The following is a 24,389-nucleotide window of genomic DNA, read 5'->3' as shown; positions in this document are numbered from 1 at the left end:
AATAACACTGCTAGGAAGAGGAAAAGCAAGAGTGCAGCAAGAATATATGTGGAGGCAGGGGAAATGGTTAAGCCAACTGCTGAACGTAGGGAGCCAAGATTTTTATTGGGTACCGAGTTACTAATTTCTTAGATGTACCAATATTCTAGTTGTGAGTTTGAGAACCTTTCTAGAGTTTATCCTTCAGTGGGCAGCGGTATCATGTGTTCGCTTCTTAGGCAAACAGGACAGGGCACGTAGCTCAGGGCAGGCCAGGGCAGATTCTGATCCAGGGCTGACATTAATGCCAGTGAACATGGGCAGATTTTCCCAAGGAGCTTTGTTGAAAAGATGGTAGGGAGAGGAGCAGAGTATGGGAGACAGAGGAAGAAAGGGAGTCGCGTGATCCTGTTCGGGTTCATGGGATTAGGGGATGAAAGAAATAGGAGACTCCAATCAAAACTGTGATCGCCATTAAATACTTCACTTTCATATTTTATTTATTATTATTATTTAAAAAACTTTTTGGCCTCACTGTGGGGCTTGTGGGATCTTAGTTCCCAGATCAGGGATCGAACCCAGGCTCTCGGCAATGAAAGTCTTAAGCACTAGACCGCTAGGGAAATCCCAGGCGACAGAAATCTAAATAAAATGTGGTTAGTTTAAGGGGTCAGGGCAAAGGAAACTCCTTGGCCCCATAGAACGATATTCTTCAACCCCTTTTTCCTTCTCCATTTCTTAATTCAGACTTTGATTTGTGGACTTCTAATTTTCTGTGGGCTTATCAGCAGGCAGCATGGACCAAGGTTATGGTCTGAACTTCAACGCTATCCTAGTTCAGTGAAAGTCTCCTTCTTTGGTCCATGTTGCTTGCTAGAATGGTAGCCTCAGCCTTCTGGCTTCACTTCACGGATAATTAGCTCAGGTCTGGAAGATGGGTGGCCATGAAACATGGGGTTTTTGGATGAGCATTTCCTGGTTTTGATTTATCCATTTGCCTAATCCTGAGTTGGAGGAGGAAATGGTAACCCACTCCAGTATTCTTGCCTAGAGACTCTCAAGGACAGAGGAGCCTGGTGGGCCGCAGTCCATAGGGTCACAGGGAGTTGAACGAGACTGAGCGTGCATGCACTAATCTTGAGTAGACCAGGGATAACGATGATGATAACAACAGCCACTATTTGTTGAGCACCATGTTGGCACTGTACCTACTTCAGTTCTATAAGGATTCAGTGGAATAGGTGATATGATTCTCATTTTACAGATGAGAAACTGAAGCTCCAGAGGTGGTGTTCCTTGCTCAAGGAGTTATGTATGTCTGACTCTAAAGCTTTGCTTTTACCCACCACTGTGCTATATTGGATGGCTACCTTTTGGAGATCTTTAAATAAAAAGGTCTTTTTTTTTTTTTTTTCTGTGTAGCATGTGGAATCCTAGTTCATTTGAAACCACGCCCCCTGCATTGTAAGGTGGAGTCTCAACCACTGGACACTGGGGAAGTCCGCTAAAAAGGCTTCTTATCCTTAAGTGCTACTGTTTGGTCTGAAGCAGCACCAGGAAAATTTAAGATGTACTGACTCTCAACAGTGGAAAACTCTGGTAGATTTTGAAGGGGACTGAAATATATTTTTCTCAGTAGTGACAGGAGGATGGTTGAGAGCCCCTTTGGACCAGAACCTTTTGGCTGTTCTGAGAACAATATCTGGCATATAGTATGAACTGTGGACCTAGTGAGAAGAATGCACTTAATCAGTTTAGGAATGAGGCTGGGGAGCTCAGGGTAGTACCTTACCTCCTCTAAACTAGCTTTGGAGAGATGGTGGCTCCTGCATTACCTGGGGTGACTGGCAGAATGTTTGTCTGCTTTCTGGATCACCTATTGGCAGAGTTTGAATTCTCAACTGGCTTTCCTCAATGACACTCTCCCAGCCCCACCTCCTTCATTTGTTTGTTTTTTTTCTTTTCTATATACTCCTCCTATTACCCCTGAAGGGATGTGAACTTCTAATGTTTATTTGAGCCAAATGGAATTGATAAGGTAAATTTGCTAAAAAGTATTATGTAGTACTTCCTGGATTCTCTGCATCAATTGAGGGGCCAGTCATGGATAATCCTAATTAGTAGAGAATCCAAAATTTAAATAATCAAAATGCCATTTTAGTTTGGAATTGATCCTGATGTAAGCACATGGGATTCACAAAATTTCAGATCAAATAATGGAGCTCCCCTGAGGGGGTTGAAATCTTCTTAGGGTGATGGACTTATTCTGACTCTCCACCTGGCCCCCATGTCTACCCTCTGAATTCAGACCAGTACACATAACCTGCCTTTGCAGACAGGATCATTCTTTTTGTTGATCAAATTAAAACACATTAGTAATTTGTTTTTAACTGTGCCATCTGAAGGAGAGACGAGTGTCCGTGACGATCAGCCCAGGTCTAGGAATGCAAGATTCTCAGTCCCTGGAATCTGCAGCACTTCAACTGAGGAGCTGAGGAAATGGCTCTGCAGCTGGTGAAGGTGACATAACCAAGCTGCTTTATAGACCTGAGAGAACTTAAGTGAGGGGAGGATGTGGAAGGGGGGTAGGTTGAAATAAGCAGGCAGCTTGGGATGCTCCTTGGTCCTGGCTCCTTGGCAACGGTTACTTAGCAACCTTCATTCACCTCTCCTGGCTGCCTTCTCCCTCCACCTCCCCACGTCCCCCACCACCACCTCCCACCCCAACCTCAATCCCCGCCACCCTCCCTTAGCTGCTGCAAGGAGCTAGAGAGCTTGGAGTGAATGACAATTTGGAGAAACAGCCGCAGCCTGAAGATCTAAGAGGCTCTAAAGAAGATGGATAAGAAAATCGATGCATAATAAAAACTGCAGGCAAAGCCACCTTGACGGAGGGCGGGTGGCTCTCTCCTCTCGCCCTTGTTAGTCTCTCTCGGCTCAAGGCTTCCATCATCGTCCAGTGTCCTCTGCTTCCTTCTTTTTTCTCCCACCTTTTGCTGTTTAGGGAATGTTGTTTGCCTTTGGGGTGGAAAAAGGAGGAAGAAACCCAGAGGAGAAAACAAAATATATGTGGGGTGTTTGTAGGGGTGCTGAGTAAGGGAGAGAGAGGGATAAGATAAGGATTATAAGGGGGAAGCTTTGAATGGAAATGAGTTTAAATTGCACCGTAAAGTAATGTCCTTTGTCAAAAGAAAAATCTTAAGAGTAGAAATAGAAAGGCCCTATGTGTGAGTTGTGAAGTCAACCTCTCTGCAGAATATTAACGAGAATGCCTAAGCAATCTTTCTGGAAGGGTTGGGTTGGCATATGGCTTGGTTGATTAGATAATGTATGTATAAGTACCTACTACAGACACATAGTAGGGATATAACAAGTGCTACTTTCCTTTCTCTCTTAGAAGCTAAAATTGGAGGAAAAGACATTTTAGAGGTCCATGTTAACCAGAGAATTTTTGGAACAGTCTGTGACTATGTATGGTTTTTGTTTTTACTACTTTCGTATCCACACTATTGAGTCCTTTTGGATCAAACATCATCCCATTTTGTTGAAATTAGAACATATGATCAGTTAATCAATCCTTTTTTTCTTGGTGTTTACTGAGCCAGAGATCTGTTCCAGGCAGTATGAAACTGTGATACAGTTTAGACCCTTAAAAAGGGTTTAAGTATTCACAGAGTGGGATAGAAATTCAGTAGGAAGTAGGAGGTCTCAAACGAGAACAGATATATGAGAATGCTTTGAAAACTGTAAAATGTCACAATTGTAAGGTCTATTGATGAGATTTATTTCAGGATATGAAGTCCTGCACTTCAGCGGGGAGTAGAAGCATTTCCTGGGTAGGGGAAAGGAAGGAGATGGAACTCATTCAAAGCAGCCAGTCCTTTGGGAACACTTCTCTGTCCCAGGGAGCCATGCTGGACCGGGGTTACTGGACGAACTGGTGGAGGACCAAGATCGAAGAGGACCATTCTCTACCTGTCTTGGGCTTGTCTAATCTCATTCCTTTCTTTGGGGCTTTGCCGGTGGCTTAGCAGTAAAGAATCTGCCTGCCAATGTGGGAGACACAGGAAACGTGGATTCAATCCATGGATTGGGAAAATACCCTTCAGGAGGACATGGCAACCCACTTTAGTGTTCTTGCTGGGAAAATCCCATGGACAGAGGAGCTTGGCGAGCTAGGGTCGATGGGGTTGCAAAGAGTTGGACACAACTGAGCACGCACGGGTCTAATTTCCCTTTTTGCGTGTTTGCTTTCCCTTTCTCTTTTCTACCCCTCAAAGCATTAAAAAAATTCCATTATTTCAATGGAATTTCATTATTTTAGATGTCTTCTGAATTAGAGGAGGGCTGCTGACTTTTCTGGTCTCCCTATGAATGGGCTTGGAACCCGCTACCATAGCCTCATCCTGTATCTCTCCCCCACTCCGTTTTTCAAACCCTGTCCCCTCCTCTCATTTTGCTTATATTTTGTTCTCTTTTCTCAGAATTGTTTCTGACTTTGGTGGGATATTCTAATTTAATATTTCAGTCTCTAGTCTTCTGATTTTTTTTAATTTTGGGGGTTCATTTGCCCTTTATTTATTATACAATTATGACTACATTATGAGACTTCAATGTGTTGGAAGCCCATCTGTGGTTTTTCTTTCTGTATAACCAGGCCCAGAAGTCTGTGAAAATAGATAGTGAAGAAAAGCTTAATGATCATACTTTCATGACTTGCTGCCTCTTATATCAGTTCTACGTCAAGCACTCCCAACTTTGTGATCTTCCACCCCATCACTGCCCTACATCCTCCTTCCTCAGGTTGCCCACTCCATTTTTTAAACTTCTGTAACTTGAACTCTTTTTATGCTTGATGCTGAGCATAAAACTCTCAAAAAATTATTGAAGGGGAGTAGGAACATCGGCTACACAAGTTAGAGTCTGACAGATACGTGCACATGAAACGGTAAACTGGGTACCAGAGACTAAGAGTACATAGTGTAAAAGGGGGCTTGGATTTGAAAATCTGGCTTACCTGGGGAAGGTTTCTCAGAGGAGGAGAATATTGAGCAGGGCTTGGAAGAAAGGAAGGGATAGACCTAGGTAAAAAAAAGAAAAGGACATGCCAGACAGAGATTGGTTTAAGGATTTGGAGGCAGAAAGAACAGAAACAGTTTTCCTTTGCTCAAAGCAGTGAGTGAGCACTGTGGAATCGCAGCATGAAACTCAAACTCTAAAGCTTAAACTGAGGAATGATCATCTGAAATTAAGAATGTGAGCTACTACTGGCCCCTAAGAAGAAGAAAAGTCAGGATAATGGTGAAGGTAAAGGATGTTGAGTTGGGAAGGGCTAAATGGAAGCCAGAGGCTTAGGAAGCTTCTGTTGTGACCAGAGACCTGGTCAGTGACCTGGCTGAGGTGTGGGGAGCGGAGGGAGCGGGAGGGGAGGGGCTGAAGATACAGGGAGCACATTGTTTCCCCAGAGCTTGCATCAGACTTCTTCCCCTGAACAAAACACTCTGTTTCAGCTCCCTCTGACTCATCTCTACCTTTCCCCCTTCTCCCCATTAGAGGAGCTCTCACAGTCCTGGTGGAGACCTGCTGCTGCTGCTAGTGGTGACAGTGACGGGAGAGGATGACGCCATGGGTCAGGACACCTGGGTTTTACCGTTTTGTGTTTCCTTGTCTATTTTTAGACCCTAACATGAAAATAAAGAAAAATTGAAAGAAACTTTTAATCACTTCCCCTCCTTCCAGGGGCTTCCCTGGTGGCTCAGAGGGTAAAGAATCTGCCTGCGATGCAGGAGATGCGGTGTTCGACTCCTGGGTCGGGAAGGTCCTCTGCAGAAGGGAGTGGCTATCCACTCCAGTATTCTTGCCTGGAGAATTCCATAGACAGAGGAGCCTGGCGGGCTACAGTTCACAGGGTCGCGAAGAGTCAGACATGACTGAGCAACTATCACTCATTTACTCACTTCTCCTTCCAGGATGGATGACTTGACTATTTCAGCTGAACAGGGAGTTGCTAGACTTTCCTGAGCCTTCCTGGCCACTTCATTGCTCAGGCCACTGTCCCAAGCTTTTTACAGTATCTGGGAGATGCTGGGAAAGGTGGAGGTTGATGTTGATGAGAATGGGCTCCTTGAAGGGATGTTGAGGCACTGAGATGTAATATCCTCAAAGGCTTAAGCATATTCAGAAAAAGTTATGAGATGATGCTTGGTCTAGGAAATGGGAGGATGGAGAAAATAAATTCTCTAGACTTGAAGTTCTCGAATAAATTTCCTAGTTTGGGCAATCCTGAGTGAAAGTTGAGTGGGAAACTCCCTAGAGAGGAGAGGTTGCAATATGACAAATGTGATAACAAAAAGCTGAGGATTTTAAGAATAAAGATGGTGAGAGAGCCAGCAGTGATTGAGTAGGTTAGTTCTTCTCCCCTGGTTGCATTCCTGTGACCTGTACACGCTGAAGCTGGAAGGCCCCCAAAGAAGGTTATTTTATCCAACCTTCCTTCTTATCAGAACCAAACTGAGATGAAGGAAATGAATATTTATTGAGCATTTATTAGGTGCTAGGCACTGGTGTACTCTTTCCATGTGTTTCTCATGAAGTTAAATCCTCATAAAACTCTCTACACTGTGCTCAGAATGTAAGGTCTCAGCTAATAACTGGTAGAGCTGTAAGGTAAACTCACTTCTTCTGTTGGCCAGTGTGGTATCTCCAATCATACTATAGGCACAGCTGTGTGCGTAGGCACTGTGCTAAATATTTTTGGGATGATAAAAAGAAAGCCAGAATCCCTACCTTCCAGATGGTTGGTCATTTAGGGAAAGTGCTCAGTCACTCCGTTGTGTCCGACTCTTTGCCACCCTGTGGAATGTAGCCATCAGGCTCCTCTGTCCATGGAATTTTCCAGGCAAGAATACTAGAGTGGGTTGCCACTTCCTACTCCAGGAGATCTTCCTGACCCAGGGATGAAACCCGTGTCTTTTGCATCTCCTACATTGGCAGGCAGATTCTTTACCACTAGCACCGCCTGGGATGCCTCATTTGGGGAAGTATTAATTTATTTGACTGTAGTATTGGGAAACTATACACCAAGGCAGTAAGACATGCCCAGTGATACAGACAGCTGAAGCTATTGGAATTCTGAGAATGAAGGGAGAATTGTGCCAGGAAGGCTAGGGAAAGCTTCATGGAAGAGGTAGGATTTTAAGGAAAAATTTAAGACTGGACAAGAGAACATTTTACATGGTTGGAATGCACAACGGCTTGGAAAGAAGAAGTAAAAGACATATTTTAGGGATACTCAAGAGAGCCTTCTCTGAGCTTCTTAAGGTCAAGAATGATATATATTCACATTTGCTCTCTCAACAGGCCAAAGATGTGGAAGGTAAATGTTAAAGCATATTTGTTGAATAAATGAAAGAGTTACCCATTTATCTGGCACTGAGAGTTCATATGAGGATCTTGAAAGAGATATGAACAGAACTGTAGGTTCTAGTGCAGAGGATGAAATGACATAAAAAAAAACTGTTTAAATGAGATTATTCTTGAGGCAATGGGAAGATAACTTGGAAAAAAGACAGAGGCAGGGATGCTAGTTAGATACTAGTGTAGAAGTTTAGATGAGAGATGCTAAAAGACTAACAGTGGCATGGGAATAGACATGAAAGGATGGCAGTATCAACCCTGTGACAAGCAGAACCTGATCACTGATGGACTTTGATGGGGATGGGGTGGGGAGTGTAGGTACGATGGAGAAGAGGGTACAAGAAATGGGAATCAAAGATGAAGCTGGAGGTTCTTAGCTTTGGTGGTTGATAGAATACTGGAACCTGTTTAAAGAAAAAGAGGAAGTTAGAAGAGCTGGTTTGGAGGATAATATGAATTACATTTTATATTAAGTTGCTGTAGAACCCGCACTAGGTAAATTTATCATACACGGGAAGTAGAGGACTAGGGAGAATGTGGTCAGGTATGGGAGGATAGACTGAGAGCTCACCTACATAGAAATAATAATCAAAGCTGTGAAAATGGGTGGGATAATTGAGGAAAAAAAGTATCCAGAGGGAAAGCTAGAAAGTTGGAGGTTTCTTTGGGAAAGAGAGAGTACATGATCGGTCCACCTTTTAATGTCTTCTGGTGTTGTTACCAGCTTTTTTTTGTCTAATTCTTGAGAGGTGAGGTTAAGTTACTCTGGAAACAGAAAAGACCCTATGTTCAGCCCTCTTGAGTCTCTTCTCTACTGAAGTCTGGATCTTGACCAGTACAGTAACAGACTGGCTTTCATGGAAATTTTTTAGCTCATCTTGCTGAAACAGATGGAGCCTCTCCTAAAAAGATGTGTCTGTCTTCTCAATTTTCAACTCCCTAGAGAAGCAAATACCCGGCAGTTCTGTTCAGGCTAGCTTAAAGTGCTCACGCTTCGATGCAAACCTGTTTTGCACCGATTTATGAAAGACTAAGAACCTCAGTCTGGGAAGTGGGTGGGTGGGGTGGACAGTGATTTTCTCTTGAGCCCCAGACGCTGACTTTTTCACAACTCCCCACCCTTCTTACTTTTCATCTAGAGATCTCAAAGCTCTAAACAAGCCTTGATCCTCCCTGACCCCCTGAGTCATCTTCGGCTTCCATTTTCCCAGATTGGGAGGGGAGCTGTGGGATACCATGTTTGGAGATGATGTTTGGGGTGGGTGGGTGGGCAGGAGAGGGGCAGCCTGGGGATCCAGGCACCCCTTCCCCATCACAGGGTGGGATGAGGGGCAGGCATCAAGGTGGATCTACATCGTTTGGTTTCAGCTTGTTCTTTTGAGGCTGTTTTATGACTGAAGAGACTCAGCTAAGGAGTCCAAGCTGGAGAAATTGAAGAACAAACAAAACCATAAAAGATGCCGATAAAATTCCTCCCAGCTCAGAATAGTCTTTGGAGCCTGTCTCAGGAATCTCAGAGTAATCTGGAAAAGGCTAATTAACTCTCACCGCCCCCAGTGGGGACCGAGACTGGACCAACGCAGAACCAAGTTAAGAGAAGAGAGCATCGAGAGAGAGAGTTCCTTTCTCTCCTCTTCTCTCAAGAGGCCCACGGTTCAAAGCTCCAATTTAGATGAATTAAGACTGAGTGGGGAAAGGGGAATGGATAATGGGAAAGACTGATATTTTGTAAGACCCCTTTTCATTAGGAGTGCTTGAGATTCTGGGGGGTGGGTGGGAAGAATAAGTGATGAGGACCCTGAATTGGAGAACATTAAGAATGGAGGGTAACTGGATGGGATGAGAGGCTCTGGGACTGTGGAAATAGTGGCTGTGTATGGGGAGGTGTGAAGAATGGGGGTGAAGGTGCCTGGACTTGGAGGATGGCAGTATGAGGGTGAGCAGTTGTGAACTGGGGTTTATGAAACAAATGGATCTATATTTGGGGACCAGTTGAAAAGGGGTTCTGGATGGGGGCAACTGTGTGAGAAGAGGGAAAGGGCTCAGAGGGGTGCCGAAAATGGATGGTGGGGGTGAAAAGGAACATCTGTGTGAGAGAAGAGGTGTGATGGTGTAGGAGAGAATCTCAGCTGAGGTGAGTGGTTAGAAAGCCAAGGGTCAGTCTTCCCCCCCTGCCCAGACCAGCTATTTTTCTGTTCTTTGTTCCAAATGAGTTAGTGTATTGGTCACAAAGAGGAATTTTGTGAGCTGGATATGACTTAGAGGTGGGAGGGAAAGAGTTGATGGGAAAGTGTGTGAGAGGGGGAGCCAGAGAGACTGCTGGTTTCCATGGTGATGGCTGAAATCTTCATTTCTATTCTGATTCCTGCAGCAGGTCAGGAGAAGCAGTAAGGGAGAACTGCTACCTTTTCATCCTCAAAAGAATCAAAATCTGGGATGGGGAGGTGGGTGAGAGTAGAGGTCTTATTAGGGGTAGAGTCTAGTTCCAAGGTTAACTGAATTATCTACTCTGATTTCTCTAGGTACATTCAGGAAGTCTGTGGATGGAAAGATGCAGCAGAAGCCTGTGTCCCTTCTTACCAGTGGTGTGGTCTGGGGTTTCAGTGAATCTTTGGAACAGCGCCATCCTTATCTGTATATAGACAGATGGACCTCTCCTCTGAAACCAGAGACTAATTTGGGTATCCACGGTCCAATGATCCTTCCTGAAAATTTCCTTGCAGCAATAGGAACTGGTTTCTCAAACACTGTATCTCTCCAGCTCTTCAAGGCACCTCAGCATAGTCTGTCTGCTGTTGAGCAGAGGACATTGAATCAGGGGACCAGAAGGTGATAATGGAGAGTGGGTACATAAGGCTAGTGAAGAAGCTGTTGCTTCTATGACTCAAGTGTCAAAAGTGTGAGGCCTGGATATGGTAAAAATCCTGGCTGTACAATTCTATCCACTTTCCCTATGAAAGCCAGTGAGCTTGAGTTCCTCTCCAGAAGACACCTAGCTTATTGAAGAGTCTACCCTGCTTCCTGTCCCAGATCCCTTGACGTTTGCCCCAGTCCTACCTCCTTTGTAATCAGTTCTTGAGTTGAAGTGGGCGCCCAGATGCCCAGCAACATGAGATCATGTCTTAGGCATAGTAGCTTCTATGTGCTCCCCGAATTCCTTCCACCTGCCTGACTTGTCTAGTGACTTCTCAGTAAAGCAGTTGCCAAAGCTGGCTTCTCCATCCTTGCTGATTTGCTGTGGGATGTTTGCTGAAAAAATATCTGTCTCCTACTTGTCTGTCTTACACTCCCTTCTTAGCAGCCTTCTTCTTAGCCGTCCTCTTCTTGGCACCTAACATAGTCCCTGACTTACATGGTCCCCAAGGAGGTACCTCTAAAAGGAGGCACCAACTGTGCTTCTTGCATAGAAATTTCCCCATAACCTTCTTTTTCCCTGTGACCCTGCTCCCATCTTGTACCACTGGTGTCCTGGGGGCCCCTAGTTCCCCTAGTTCTCTTGCTCCTGTGCCCCCTAAGCCTGTTTCTCCTTCTGGGTATGTGGGAGCTCCTGGGCTCCCCCCACCCTTCCCCCTCTTGTCTCCTTCCTGAGCTTCCTCTCAGCCTCTCCTAATCTCCCTACAATGCCCCTACCTTCCTTTCTCCTCTCTCTCTACCCCTTCTTGCCGAGGACCTGGTAAGTGCCAGCCAGCTGAGGACCTGGTCGGTTCTGAGGGACACACAGGCTCTGAGCAGTTTGAGGAAGCACGGAGTACCTGAGCAATTTTGATAGAAGGCGACAAGTGAAGGCCCCTGGCCATCTTTTCCCAAAGTCCTCTTTCAGCTGTGACAAGTTGGATGGACTCTTATCCCTTAGTATTGCTTTCTAATGTTTCAGAATTTCTACAGATGGTTAATTCTTCTTGATACCTAACTTGAGTTACCTAACTCCTGTAGTCAAGATCATTCCCTGGGCTTCAGTATTCAATAAACAAGTAAGTATTTTAAAATGAGCCTCATAACCATAATAACACCTACTTTCCCATATTTTGGGATGTTTGTGAAGACTGGTTGAAATGATGGGTATAATAGTTCCCTAAAAACTTTGTGAAAGTTAGATCATGACTCCCTCTTAACTTCTCAGTGGAAATGCAGAAGAGCCTTTCTCTCCTATAAATAGTATAGCTAAAAAGAGAATATTAAATAATTATGAATTACATCAACCCTTAGTCTTTTCCCTCTGTATTAATTTGTAGACAGCAGTTCTTTGATCTTTGTTGCCAATGAGACACATGTCCCTTTAAAAGTTTTTCTTGAAGAAAACAAATACTTGTCCTTGAAGTAAGAGGGACTGAGGACAGACTTCAGAAAGGAGTCCTTAACCACTTAGGCATGAGAACATAAGTAAAAGGAGAGATCTAACAACTGTCTCCCCCCTCCCCACCTCTATCATGAGGTAGTTCCTTGGTGTTATCATGGGAGACAAGGGGATTTCTCTGATGACCCGGGAGGAGTTCGGGATTACATGGGAGAGCGGTAGTGATGCTTTTATCCCAGATGATGGATTTCCAAAGAGAAATTAAGAGTCTGACTAGGCTGCCCTGAGTCAGAAAATATCATCGAGCTCTGTTCGTATTAATGACTTAAGAGCAGCCGCTGGATTCACCCCATTACTTACAGAGGGTGGAGGCAGAAAGCTGGGGCAGAAACTGCTCAGGGGCAGAGAACGTGCCTGGAATCCGGGATCTTCCCAGCTCCCTGGAACCCTGGCTGTCCGAGCTCACCCTGACGGATAGGTTGTGATGGGGTATCGCTCTGGGGTCTCTCCACTGGACGGATCAGCATAACGAGTTTCAGGGGAACTGCTTCACTTTTCTGAGGTTTCCTTTCTCCTCTACCCGCCTCCCCTCTGACCCGAGGAAACATGTTTGGTTTCCCCAGACTCCCTCCTCAACCCCATAATCCTGTCAGGGATTTCTTCTAGTTGTCTGGCTTGAGGCTCATCCTTGATTTTCAGGCAAGCCAACTTCACAGCCCGCGCCTGGTAGAAACGTTGACACAGTGTGCTGGCATTCTGTTGTGTGCAGCCCCTTCTGTAGCCCAAGGATGTCCACGCCTCTGACTGTAGACAGACCTGTCTCTTTGCTCATCTGGCCTCTTAGGGTGGCCACTATTTTCTTCTTGGGAAGGTTTCCAATTTGGATGGTTGGTAGGTTCTTTTCACAGTTTGTTTTCATTCTCTACCAGTTCAGCTCATCCCTTTCCTCCTGAATTCCCTTGCAGAGACAGGAAACAGCTGCATATTCCCAAGGACTCTGAGCCTGGGCATTTTAAGAGCTGGCCTTTCCTCATTGTTGGCTTGCTTTCTCACTTGCAGGCTGCTGAGCAAGAAGATCCGTGCACTGCCCGTGCAGCAGCTCCTAGTGACTCAAGATGAGCAGGTCGAGCTCAAAGACTCAACAGAAACCCATTTGTAATGTGGTTGTTTTTCTTTCAAATCCTTAAGAACATAAGCATCGCACATTATGGTAGGAGAATGAAGTGGAGGCAGGGTGGGGCTTGGGGTTGAAAGAGTTCCAGATTTTAGTTTACTTCAGGAGGCCCATTTTCCAGCATCTCTTCTGTCTGGGGTGGGCTTGGATCTTAGTCCTATTTAAATTTTAAAATTTTTAGTCATTTTTACATAGTAGTGCCATCTTTTTATGACTTCAGCCTCCACTATGAATTTTTTTGTGGTAAAATAGATATAGCATAAAATTGTCCATTTAAGCCATTTTTATGTGTGTGGTCTTCAGTGGCATCAAGTTCCTTCACATTGTTGACCATCCATTGCCACTGTCCAGCTCCAGAACATTTTCATCTTTTCAAATTGAAACTCAGTGCCCATGAAACACTAACTCCCCACCCCCTGCCCCTAGCCCCAGGCATGCCTCCACTACCATTTGACTTAGCTTCTTATAGCACCATTCTGACCACAGAGGCTTGCTTTCTTCTGTTAAATTTCAGGTCCTAGGGCTGAATTTCTAGACCCATCTCCACTGCCCCCATGGACTACCTCCAATGAGCTCCTAGCATTGCTTGGCTCAGAGTCCTGCTCTGAGAGGCAATCCTGGCCCCATGCTCCTGTTCCAGGGTCCTTCTTTCCCACCTGATCCTGTGCACGTGTTGCCCCTCCCCTTTGCCCTGACTTTCCTCTTCTGTTCCATACTTCTGCTTCGACATCCTGCCTGATGTCCTACGATGCCCCGGCCTTAATCACATGACCTATCCCTCCCGCACTGTGTAGCGTTCTGCCTGGCGGCTCTTAGCCCGTTCTCGCCTTCTTTGTGTCTTAGTTTCCTCTCAGACTGGAGGCAACCTCAAGGCAAGAGCCTCTCACAGAAATCTCCCCTGGGTTCACCTACTCCATCCTAGATCCTCCACACTCACAGGGTGGCCTGGGCTCCAACGGTATTGGGGGCCTCACTTCAGAGCTTGTTAGAAATGCAGAATCTTAGGCTCCACCCCAGACCTGTGGAGTCAGAATCTGCATTTGGACAGGATCCCCCATGCTCATTGGAAAAGACCCTGATGCTGGGAAAGATCAAAGGCAAGAGGAGAAGGGGGCGACAGAGGATGAGATGGTTGGATGGCATCACCGACTCAATGGACGTGAGTTTGAGGAAATTCTGGGAGATAATGAAGGACAGGGAAACCTGGCATGCTGTGATCCATGGGGTCACAAAGAGTCGGACAGTACTGCATGACTGAGCAACAACCCCATGCATAACAAAGTGAGAGAAGCTCCGCTGAAGGATGGATGATACATAGTTATCTTGTAGATGTGCCTGAGTAAAAGCTACTGAAGTCGCACTCCAGACTAGATTCAAACTGTGGTTATTTTTGAAGAGGGGGAAAAGGATATTTGTGTCCTTTGAATTGATGAAACCCCATCAGAATTGCCTGGAAAGCTGGGAACTGACTCTGCGAGGCTGGGAGGGCGCAGGAGACAGTGTTCTTGAGGGGAAGGCTTGGGGCCCTCCCAGGCATCTGTCTCCGAGTTGCGTAGGACAGAGTTCAAGCTCCCTAAAATTCTCTTGGAGATTGACTGATGGTGTTCACCTCAGAATGGGACCTTGTCCCCAGCCAACATTTGTCCCTAAGGTCCTAGGGAAAGGCAGAGCTCACAGATCTCAAAATAGCCTCCTGGTTTCTATCTCCGCCACCGGTGCTGATTCATATTTTGTAGGAGGGTTGACTGTAGCTGGGAATGGCTGAGGAGCTGGTGTAATTCCCTCCTTCCTCCTCACCCCACAGAGAGGGAGTGCGGAGAAGCACAGAGAGTGGAGACAGGGTGTGGGAGTCAAACCTGTTCTTCACATAGCAATCTCCTCGTCTCACTCTTCACTCCAACTCCAAGAAGTTGAATCCACAGCTGGGAAAACTAGGAACCGGTCTCTCAGTCTGCTTGGCTCATAGCCAGCTTCCCTCTTTTTTGTTCTCTCTCCTGTCGGGAATCAGGGAGAGTAGGTAACATGCTCCCTTGCTCTCCCAGATTTGGGTGTAGAACTGTGATGTCCAGAAGCACACTTGGAGGTAGGAGCATGAAATTCTTTAGACCAGTGCTGGGTGCTTCTTGGTCATCTCCAGGAGAGGATGCCAGGAACTACTGGCCTTGCCTCTTTTTAGATCTTGAATGGGATTATAGAGCAACTAGAGAGCAAAGTGCGTGCAAGCTCAGTTGCTCCACTGTGTCCAACTCTTTGCGACCCCCCGAACTGTAGCCCACCAGGAGCCTCTGTCCATGGGATTCTCCAGGCAAGAATACTGGAGTGGGCTGCTGTTTCCTCCTCCAGGGAATCTCACTGACCCAGGGATAGAATCCACATTTCCTGTCCTGGCAGACAGATTCTTTACCACTGCGCTACCTGGGAATCCCAGAGAGCAAATACGTTTGGGGTAAACTGGGGAAGAAGAGGTGACCTGCTGAGTGGGAAAATAATATAAACGAGAGGTTTCCCCCAGAGTCATGGAAGGAGATTACTCTGCATCTTTCCTACGTTTTTCTGGGCTCCTGAGTCTCTAAATTTTGCTCTATTGGTGGAGAAATGTGTTTCTTGGTTTTTTCCTAGTGGTAATTTTGAGAGCAGAGACCTCCAGACACACAGCCTCATGTGTGTCTCTTGTCATCTCCAAGCATTTATCCCATTGATGGAGGAATGGGTAAAGAATACGTGGTATATATATACACAATGGACTATTACTCAGCCATGTAAAGGAAACAAATAATGCCATTTGTAGCAACATGGATGGACCTAGAGATTGTCATGTTGATGAAAGAAATCAGACAGAGACAAATATCATATGATAATTGCATATATATGGAATCTAAAAAAATGCTACAAATGAACTTATTTACAAAACAGAAATAGAGTCACAGATATAGAAAACAAACTTATGGTTACCAGAGGGGAAAGTGTGGTATTCGGAGGGATAAACTGGGAGACTAGAATGACATATACACACTACTATATTATGTGTAAAATAAATAACTGACAAGGACCCACTCTATGGCACAGGGAACTCTTCTCGATACTTTGTAATGACCTATATGGGAAAAGAGCCTAAAAAAGAGTGGATAAATGTATATGTGTATCTGATTCACTTTCTGAATAGCAGTAACTAGCACAATATTATCAATCAACTATAATCTAATAAACTTTTTTTAAACAAAGCATTTCTTAGGCTTCCCTGGTGGCTCAATGGTAGGAGTCCTGTCAACACAGAGGATTCAGGTTCATTCCTTGGTCCAGGAAGATCCCACATGCTGCGGAGCAACTGAGCCTCTGTACCACAACTACTGAGCCTGTGCTCTCGAGGCCCGGAAGGTGCAACTGCCGAAGCCCAAGTGCCCTAGAGCCCGTGCTTTGAAACAAGAGAAACCGCTGCAATGAGAAGCCTGCACACTGCAACTAGACAGTAGCCCCTGATCCCTCCAACTAGAGAAAAGCCAGCAAAGCAAGGAATACACAGCACAGCCAAAAATAAGTAAATAAATTTAAGAAATTTTAAAAAGCATGTCTCTTTTGGAGCAGTGCCCTTTGATTTCACCGTGTGTAATAATCTAATCCTTGAGTGTTATGCATGCCTGGAAGTGGTAGGGTGAGGCACTGGGGACTGATAGTTAGGACCACAAGGCTGGGTACATCCCAGGCCTTTCAGAATATTGATAGTGCCTATAGATAGTAGATTTCCAGCATTTCGTTATTCAGAATAAATAGTAACACTCCTTGTTTCTCTCTTCTCTGTGGGGTGGTATGGGGCTGGTCATTTCATCTATTACCAGTGTGTGTGCTAAGTCACTTCAGTTGTGTACGACTCTTTGCGATGCTCTGGACCATAGCCATTCCATGGGATTCTCCAGGCAAGAATACTGGAGTGGGCTGCTGTGCCCTCCTCCAGTGGATCTTCCCAAACCAGGGATCAAACCTGGGTCTCCTACATCTACCTGCACTGGCAGGTGGGTCTTTACCACTAGCTCCACCTGGGAAGCCCAGTGTATCTCCCTCTTATATTTTACACCAGCTGTGGGAGCTCAGAACCACTGCTCTGCTCCAACTTTGGGTTCAGTATGTCCGTTTCCTAAACACACTCATTTTCACCATCAAACTGAAGTCTCCCTGCCCACGGGAATGACACCTCCTTTCTCTGGATCTCACTTCATACCAGTGTCAGTATACAGACTGGCTGATGAGGATGAAATTTTAGGAGATTCCCCCCCACCTTTCCACTTCAAAGAGTGTCTAAGATTTTGATTTATGAGAGAAGTAACAGGCCTTTTTTTTTTTAAAGAACCCCTCAACTTCTAGGTCAGGTTATGTTGATTCAGTTGAGCAAAACTTCTGATGCGGCTATAGCTTTGAGTCTGTATTCTGTCTCAGCCTTCTTTCTGGAGAGGATTCAACGTTTGGGGCACAGGAAGTGGGGGATATTAGTGGTGACTGGGATGTGGAGAAAATGTGAAATTTTAGCCTGGAGAAGCTATCTCAGAAATCTGTAATGAGCGTGTGTGTTATTTCTTTTCCAACAGGCTGCATAATTTTTATGACCAATTATTCCATTTGTAATGACGCTGAGATAACAGAGATCCCATCTCATGCTCTGTGGCACACGCCAGGCACTTGTGGGAGCTAGAAGATGCCATCGCTTATCCAAGAATTGGATGGCAAAGTCTGGCGACTGAGATTCAGTTCTAGCAGGGGAGAACAGGAGTGCTGAGGAAAACTTTGTGAACATGAAGGGTGTCAGGTATAGGACGGGGAACATGGAGAGGACTGTTGTTTTACAACAAAAGAGATTTATTGGGTATAGATAAAAAAAAACACAAAAGTTGTCTTCCAGCCTGAGAATTTTGTGATCCAACACAGTTTCTGATGATGTTATATTTACACATAACAAATGAACAGATGTCTGGCTGTGGAGACAGTGCCATCCCAAGCCAGAAGGAGCCAGTTTCCCCCCTCCCCCACCAACAAAGAATTTCAGGGCTCAATTAGAGAGGAGGGTTAGGAAAGACTAGGCCCAGCCTAAGGGGAGGATGCTCTTCTTGGGGCTAGTGGTTCTCCATTGAGTCTGGACAGAGCTGAGGATCTCCTTGACAGATCTGGTAATTGGTCCATTGGGCCTGAAGGCAGGCAAGTTAAGGACATCAAGTTGCTCCCACTGATTGGTCTGGAACATTTACCTGCTCTTGTCTCTATGGTTTTCTCCAGGGCATCTACTTACCCTCTTATCATTTTCTGTTTGTTTTTCTTGCCCATTAATTATTAAGGTCAGATACCTGAAGTCAGCAGTTCTGGGTTTGAATCCTGGCTCTGCTGCTTAACAGTCTTTGCTCTTGTTTTCCCATCTGTAAAACAGGGATAATAAGACCTACTTTTCAGACTTGTAAGGATTAAATAAAAGAATGTTAAGCAAGTGTTTCACAAAAAGTTAGTGAACAGTTTTCTTTAGAATTCCCTGTCTGATGCCTGGTCACTTTTTGGTAGAAAGAATCAGGGAGAGTGATGTCCAAATAGACAGACACAAGAGGTTGATGTAAGAAGAAAGGAGGGTTAACAAAAGCCAGAGATACCATGGAGAAAAAGACACAAAAATAGTTGTAAGTTAGAGGACCAGACAGCAAAAACCAGGCAGAAGCAGAGACAAAGTGAGAGACATAAAGATGGGCAAGGGAGAGGGGAACAGTGAAAGGTAAGTGAAAGAAGAAGAGAGATAAAGTCAGATGGGAAAGGACAGGAAAGTAGTGAAAGTGAAGTCGCTCAGTCGTATCCGACTCTTTGTGACCCTGTGGACTGTAGCCCATCCACAGGATTCTCCAGGCAAGAATACTGGAGTGGCTTGCCGTTTAATACTGGAGTGGGTTGCCGTTTCCTTTTCCAAGAGATCTTCCCAACCCAGGGATCGAACCCGGGCCTCCCGCATTGGAGGCAGACGCTTTAACCTGTGAGCCACCAGGGAAGCCATCAGGGTAAGGACAGGACACAAGTGCAAAGCCTGTCAGGGGAGAGAGGTGGAGAGTTTACTTGTGGAAGTTGGTGTAAAGTCCCTGGGGCCAGAAATTTCCTGCTTTCTTCTTGCTTCTGGCTACTGTGGGACTTGAATTCCATGTCCTGGTCCCACCTCTCATTCCTCCTTGCAGTCTGGTCATCCCAGTATCAACCCAATCATCCCAGATCTGCTTCTATGCTGAAGCTGGAGCAGCCTTGCCCACGTCTTCTCTCTACTTACCTCATCCAGTACCATCTTAGTTACCCAAGTCCATAGGGATTTTTCATTTCAAACAAAACTGTTTGCTGTGCAAAAGCATCATGGTGTCAGCCAGTCCGTGCAATAACCAGGTGTAGTTTTACAGTCTCTCCCCCTTGACTGTAACAGCACTTTCATATATCTCTGGCTGAGACAGGCAATTTTCTTTCAAAGATTGTTTTTTCTGGAGCCTGTGATTTCTGCTCTCGCCTCCAACCTCTGGGATATTAAAACGGGGTCAGTGGCTCTTGGCAGGCTGACCGATTTGTGGTCATTCCCCAGCTCCTCTGTTCCACCCTCCCTCTGTTGCTCTGTTTCCAATCTTGGCATCTGTCTGCCGCTGCACCCCATCCAGTCAGAGATGCTAGGGGAAGTGGCTTCTGTGGTCTTCCATGTTAAGAAGTTTTATCAGGTGTGTCACCTTAAGAGTTGAGGTTGAATGGGATGGGGGTGAGGATCCAGGAGAGGGCTCACCTTCTAAGTCTGACCCTATTCTCCATGCTCCCCACCCCACCCTCATGTCGTTCAGGTATGGAGCTGTTTGTTTCTTTCCACAAAAATATTGTAGCTTATCTTCTAGGATGGAAAACTTAAAAAAAATTGGTGAATAGAATTAAGGCTTAACATTAGGGAATTTTTCTCTGCTAGAAACTAGGGGTAGGAAAATAGTGGAATCTCTTTTTCTGTAAAATTTGGAGACTAGTAGGAATTCCCACTAAGGGCTGGGTTAGGGAGACTTAGCATATACAGAAGGGATATGGAAACCTTTTTATCCTGGCTTCCCTGAAGACAGACTCTGTGATTCTGCCCTTGCTGCCAAAGCGGTCTATTTCATTGTTTGCTTGTATGGTACTTGCAAGCCAGCAAAATCCCTTCCCTATCTCACCATTTTCATGGAAGAAGGAACCCTATATATATGCCTTTGAGATGGCTCATTTTAGGATGTCTCTGTTCCCTTCTTTGGCCCATGACAAAATCCTCCCTGAAGTCTAACTCCTGTTCCTCCTGCTTTGCTCACAGATCGAATCCTGTTGAAAAACAACATGACACAACGAACTCCCCCTCCTCACTCATACCATCCTTTGTTTTTATTAAATAAAAGTAAGTGGAGCTATAAGATGTGACTGGCTGGGATCCCGGCTTCATAAAACAAAACTAACACCCTCTTTATCAAGGAGCTGAGGCATCCAGAGAAGATTTCTTAGGCCATTTTGCTGTCACGTAAATGGGAATCAATATTCAATAAGCCTTTGATGCACTACGCTAGTGGTTCACTTAATACTGGCTTCCAGTACAGTAAGTGGCGTTGATATAGGAAGGGCTGGTTTGTAAAATAACACTGCAGCCCTCACCTTCTGGATATTGAATCTGCTTCCCTGAGGAGAGAAGAGTCAAGGCTTTGAGTGAGCAGGAGCGTCCTTTAACCAGTCTTGTGGCCTCAGGACAGACTGTCTTATAATCTAGCTTGAAAAAGAGGACGGATTCTAAGCTTTTAAAGCTAACCAGTCTAAGAGATCCTAGAGCTTAATAGATCCACATTTCTATTAGGAAGTCTTCCACGGTGCCTGGCCTGATTGCCTTTCCTCCTTTCAATAAATTAGTCAAATTGAAAACCGATTGAAGGATAGAATTGATTCCACCACTAACATATGAGAGTAGACCTTTCAGTGTCCGCAGAGCCTGCAGTGATTAGTAATAATATCTCCTTTCCCTCAGCCCCAGTGTTTGCTGTTGGGAAGGATTGCTGGCCAGCTGGCCCCCTGGTGGATGCACGGTAGTTCTGGATTTCTCTGTATACAGTGACTACGAGGATTTGGTAGGCAATAGTTTTTAACATGAACACTTATTTAGTTTTCATTTTAGGACATCTTTGTGACCCTGGGCTTGCTCTCCCTCCACTCCCAGCTGTAAGCAAGCATGTGCTAGGGAAAAGCAATCTAATGGCGGTTTAAATAACACAGATAAACACGTGTTGTGCAAAAACACTAAATAAAATATTTCAGAGCCACATGGATTTTGGAAAATTTATTAAACATTTTTGGATTGTCTAGGTTATTGTTCTCCATTCCCAGTGTTCACAGGGTGTAGGACTTCACTATTTGGGGTGAACATGGAAACTTAACAGAGAGATTTATAGTCTTGGCTACTTCTTAGCATATTTAGGGGCTTTGACAGTTTAGAGGAAGCTGGGGTTCGGTGGTAAAAGAATCTGCCTGCCAGTGCAGGAGAAGCTGGTTCAATCTCGGTTGGGAAGATCCCCTGGAGGAGGAAATGACAACCCATTTCAGTATTCTTGTCTGGAGAATCCCTTGGACAGAGGAGCCTGGTGGACCTCCGGTCATGGGGTCGCAAATAGTCAGACATGACTGAGCAACTGAGCAAGCGTGCGCAGGGTAGAAGACATTTCCATTCACTACTGTTTGGGAACACACTGCAGGAGGGCAGACCCGCTCTCCATGAAGATCCTGTAATTGTCCCTACAGAAGGGATGTCCTGGCTTGTCTCCTAGGGCCATTTTAGACCAGACTGTTAGGAAGTTTCCATCCTGTTGCAGGTAGCTCTAGTGAGTCTAAAGCAGAAGGCTGGCATTTGGCTTTTCTGCTTGGGCACGAATAGCAGGAGAGGGCTGTCCTGTGGTGTTTGTTTTTACGGAGCGAGTGCTCCAAGGTTATTGAGTAATGGGTGCGGGTTTTGAAGGAGAGAAATAAATAAACTCGGGCAGGTTTCCTGTGGTCAGGTTCCCCACTTGGTGCAGCCTGGGCTTCTCGGGAAGAGACCAGCAAATGAAACCCAGGACTGCTGAGTTTACAGGGGGCTCAGGGATTTGATACCCTGGCTTGGGGCTTGTAGAACCAGTTTCTGGGGTAGCAAAATGAAGAAGGGTAATTGCTATTCTCCTTTTCTGAGGAAGAAGAGATCTTTCAAAGTTGGAGGTGCTGAGGTTAACCTGAGCCCAGGACTTCCTGAGAGCAAGGAAACTGACAGAGTCTCTTCTGTCCTCCTCCCAGGCCTCATTTTCTGCCGCCCTGTGTGGGGTGCGAAGGCTGAGTGTGGTTCTGATGTCTCTCACCTCATCAATTTCTACTGCTGACTGGATGTGATGCCCTGTTTCCCTCTCCTTTTCATGTGTATCCCTCTTGAAGCTGCACATTAAAAAAAAAATAAAGTCGGGAAGCGCTTTTCTTTAGTTAGAAGTGCTGTCTTTGGTTAGACAAGAGCAGTTTTCCCTGCTAAAGCTCCTAACAAGCTCCCTTGTACTATTGAAATCTGCACAGAGGATGAGGTCAGACCAAGAAGATGGGATATGGAACAGAGATTCCAGGGGATGCTGAGCACTCAGATGACTTTCCTAGGGAAAGCCATCACAAGCAAAACTTACAGCTTTCACCCATCTCTGAGATGGTTGGACTTCTCCCAGCAAAGGGATACATGACCAGCTGTTGTCTTGAAGAGTCCTTTAGTGCCAGGTGCTAGCCTTTTCTTTTGTTGCCTGCTTTTTACTGGGGATGGACCAGTTATCATGCAGCAGTAGCATCTCAACAGAGGGTATTATCAGTGACCAAGCCGCCCCTCTTTGCCCCTGGTGAAACTCCCAATCTTTTGGTACCTCTGGCAGTCCATTCTTGCCGCAACTTGAGTTCTGGCATCAGTGCTCCCCCACGCAACAGCTGATGACATCTCTTGGCCTCCCCCATCCATTCAGCAATGCCTCTCCCCCCAACCCGCCTCCTCTGCCTGCTGTCCCAGCCTGTAACCCTGATCTCATTTCCTCCTACCTCTCACACCACTCTAAGACCTCTTGCCTCAACCTGCGCCTAAGATCCTTTCTCTGGAGCCCCTCTCATTCCATGAACAGCCCTCTCCTCTCTGAACTGGGGTCTGCAATGAACATCTGTACCTTCCCCAAGATTTTCAGGAGGCAAAGGACTCCCCAAAGAAGAGGGTGGCTCTGATCCCTGAGGTTACCCCTAGCTCCTTAGTGGGGCGGATTTCATGCCTGGGTTGTGTGTTGTTTGTCTGTCTCAGACTTTGCAGCCCCCGAGGCAATGGCTCTGTCTTTGCAGGCTCAGGAAAGCCTTGGCAGCCAACAAATAATAAATAATACCCTAGTAACAGCACCTGCAACTTGCTAATGAGAGTCTTTCCCCTGCCTCCCTCACCTCTTGGAGGTTGGGAGTGGGAACCCCTGATTTCTGGGCAAATGGATGCTTTCTCCTTTTTCTTGCTTGGGAGAGTTGAGGTTGGAGGGTAGGGGCAGGTACTTTTTTAGGAGCAAAAGGATACAAAAATGACCTTGAGGCATATACTAAATTAAAATGGAGGATGCATGTGTACGTGTTAAGGCACTTCAGTCACGTTGGACTCTGTGCGACCCTATGGACTGTAGCCTGCCAGATTTTTCTGTCCATAGGATTCTCCAGGCAAGAATACTGAAGGGGGTTCCTATGCCCTCCCCCAGGGGATCTTCCCAACCTAGGGATCAAACCCCTGTTGCTTAGTCTCCTGAATTGGCAGATGGGTTCTTTACCACTAACACCACTTGGGAAGCCCCCAAACAGAGGATACTTCTGATAGTTCTCCTGACTGTAGAGTTGTGAAGGGATGGAAACCTTTAGGAACGGGTCTGGGGCTGTTAAACAACAGGTCTGGGGCTCTTTGGACTTCTTGGAGTCTCCTGGGCTTTGGTTTCCAGAGGCAAGCTGGAACTATTAGTTGACTCTTTCTCCTCCCTCAGTGTTTTCCTAAGTCGTTGGTTCTCCAAGTTTGATACTCAGGAAATGATCTTCCTCCAAGCCCACAGTTTAGGCCACTAAGTATGTCTACTCTCATCTTCTAGTTTTGGAGTATGAAGGTGCACTAAATGTAGTTTTCTATTTTTATTGGAGTATAATTGCTTTACAATGTAGTGTTAGTTTTTGCTGTAGAATAAAGGCTGTTTTCTTGAAGGCATCTATACCTGAAATTCCAACAGTTGCTACTAGATGAATCAGTAGTGATTTGGCTTTGGGTCATCTAGAAAGAGTAAGACAGGCATGCAATCTTGCCCATTTATGCATTTTCAAATTGTTACCAAAGATGCCATTATTCTGAAGCTTATTTTTAGATTAGATATGACTCTATTCAAAACCACATATGCCATCAGATAAAAGGCCTTTCAACTTTTGTTGTGGTAGTTGTAATAGAAAAAGGGAGTGAGTGAAGGATATGATTTTCTGAGATTGTCTGTCTAA

General features: G+C 45.5%; 1 long non-coding RNA gene across 1 annotated transcript; it reads left to right on the top strand.

Annotated features, from left to right (window-relative positions):
* The first annotated feature begins 9,815 nt into the window (after positions 1 to 9,815).
* On the top strand, positions 9,816 to 13,131 carry LOC110138188 (uncharacterized). Its single transcript, XR_002314149.2, has 2 exons — positions 9,816 to 10,224; positions 12,749 to 13,131. It is a non-coding gene; the product is annotated as an uncharacterized lncRNA (long non-coding RNA).
* Positions 13,132 to 24,389: the final 11,258 nt, after the last annotated feature.

Source organism: Odocoileus virginianus, chromosome 24, assembly GCF_023699985.2.
Source record: "Odocoileus virginianus isolate 20LAN1187 ecotype Illinois chromosome 24, Ovbor_1.2, whole genome shotgun sequence".
In the NCBI taxonomy this organism is placed as follows: domain Eukaryota; kingdom Metazoa; phylum Chordata; class Mammalia; order Artiodactyla; family Cervidae; genus Odocoileus; species Odocoileus virginianus.
Note: the sequence above shows the minus strand (reverse complement) of the source record. Positions and strands in the feature narration are given on the sequence as shown.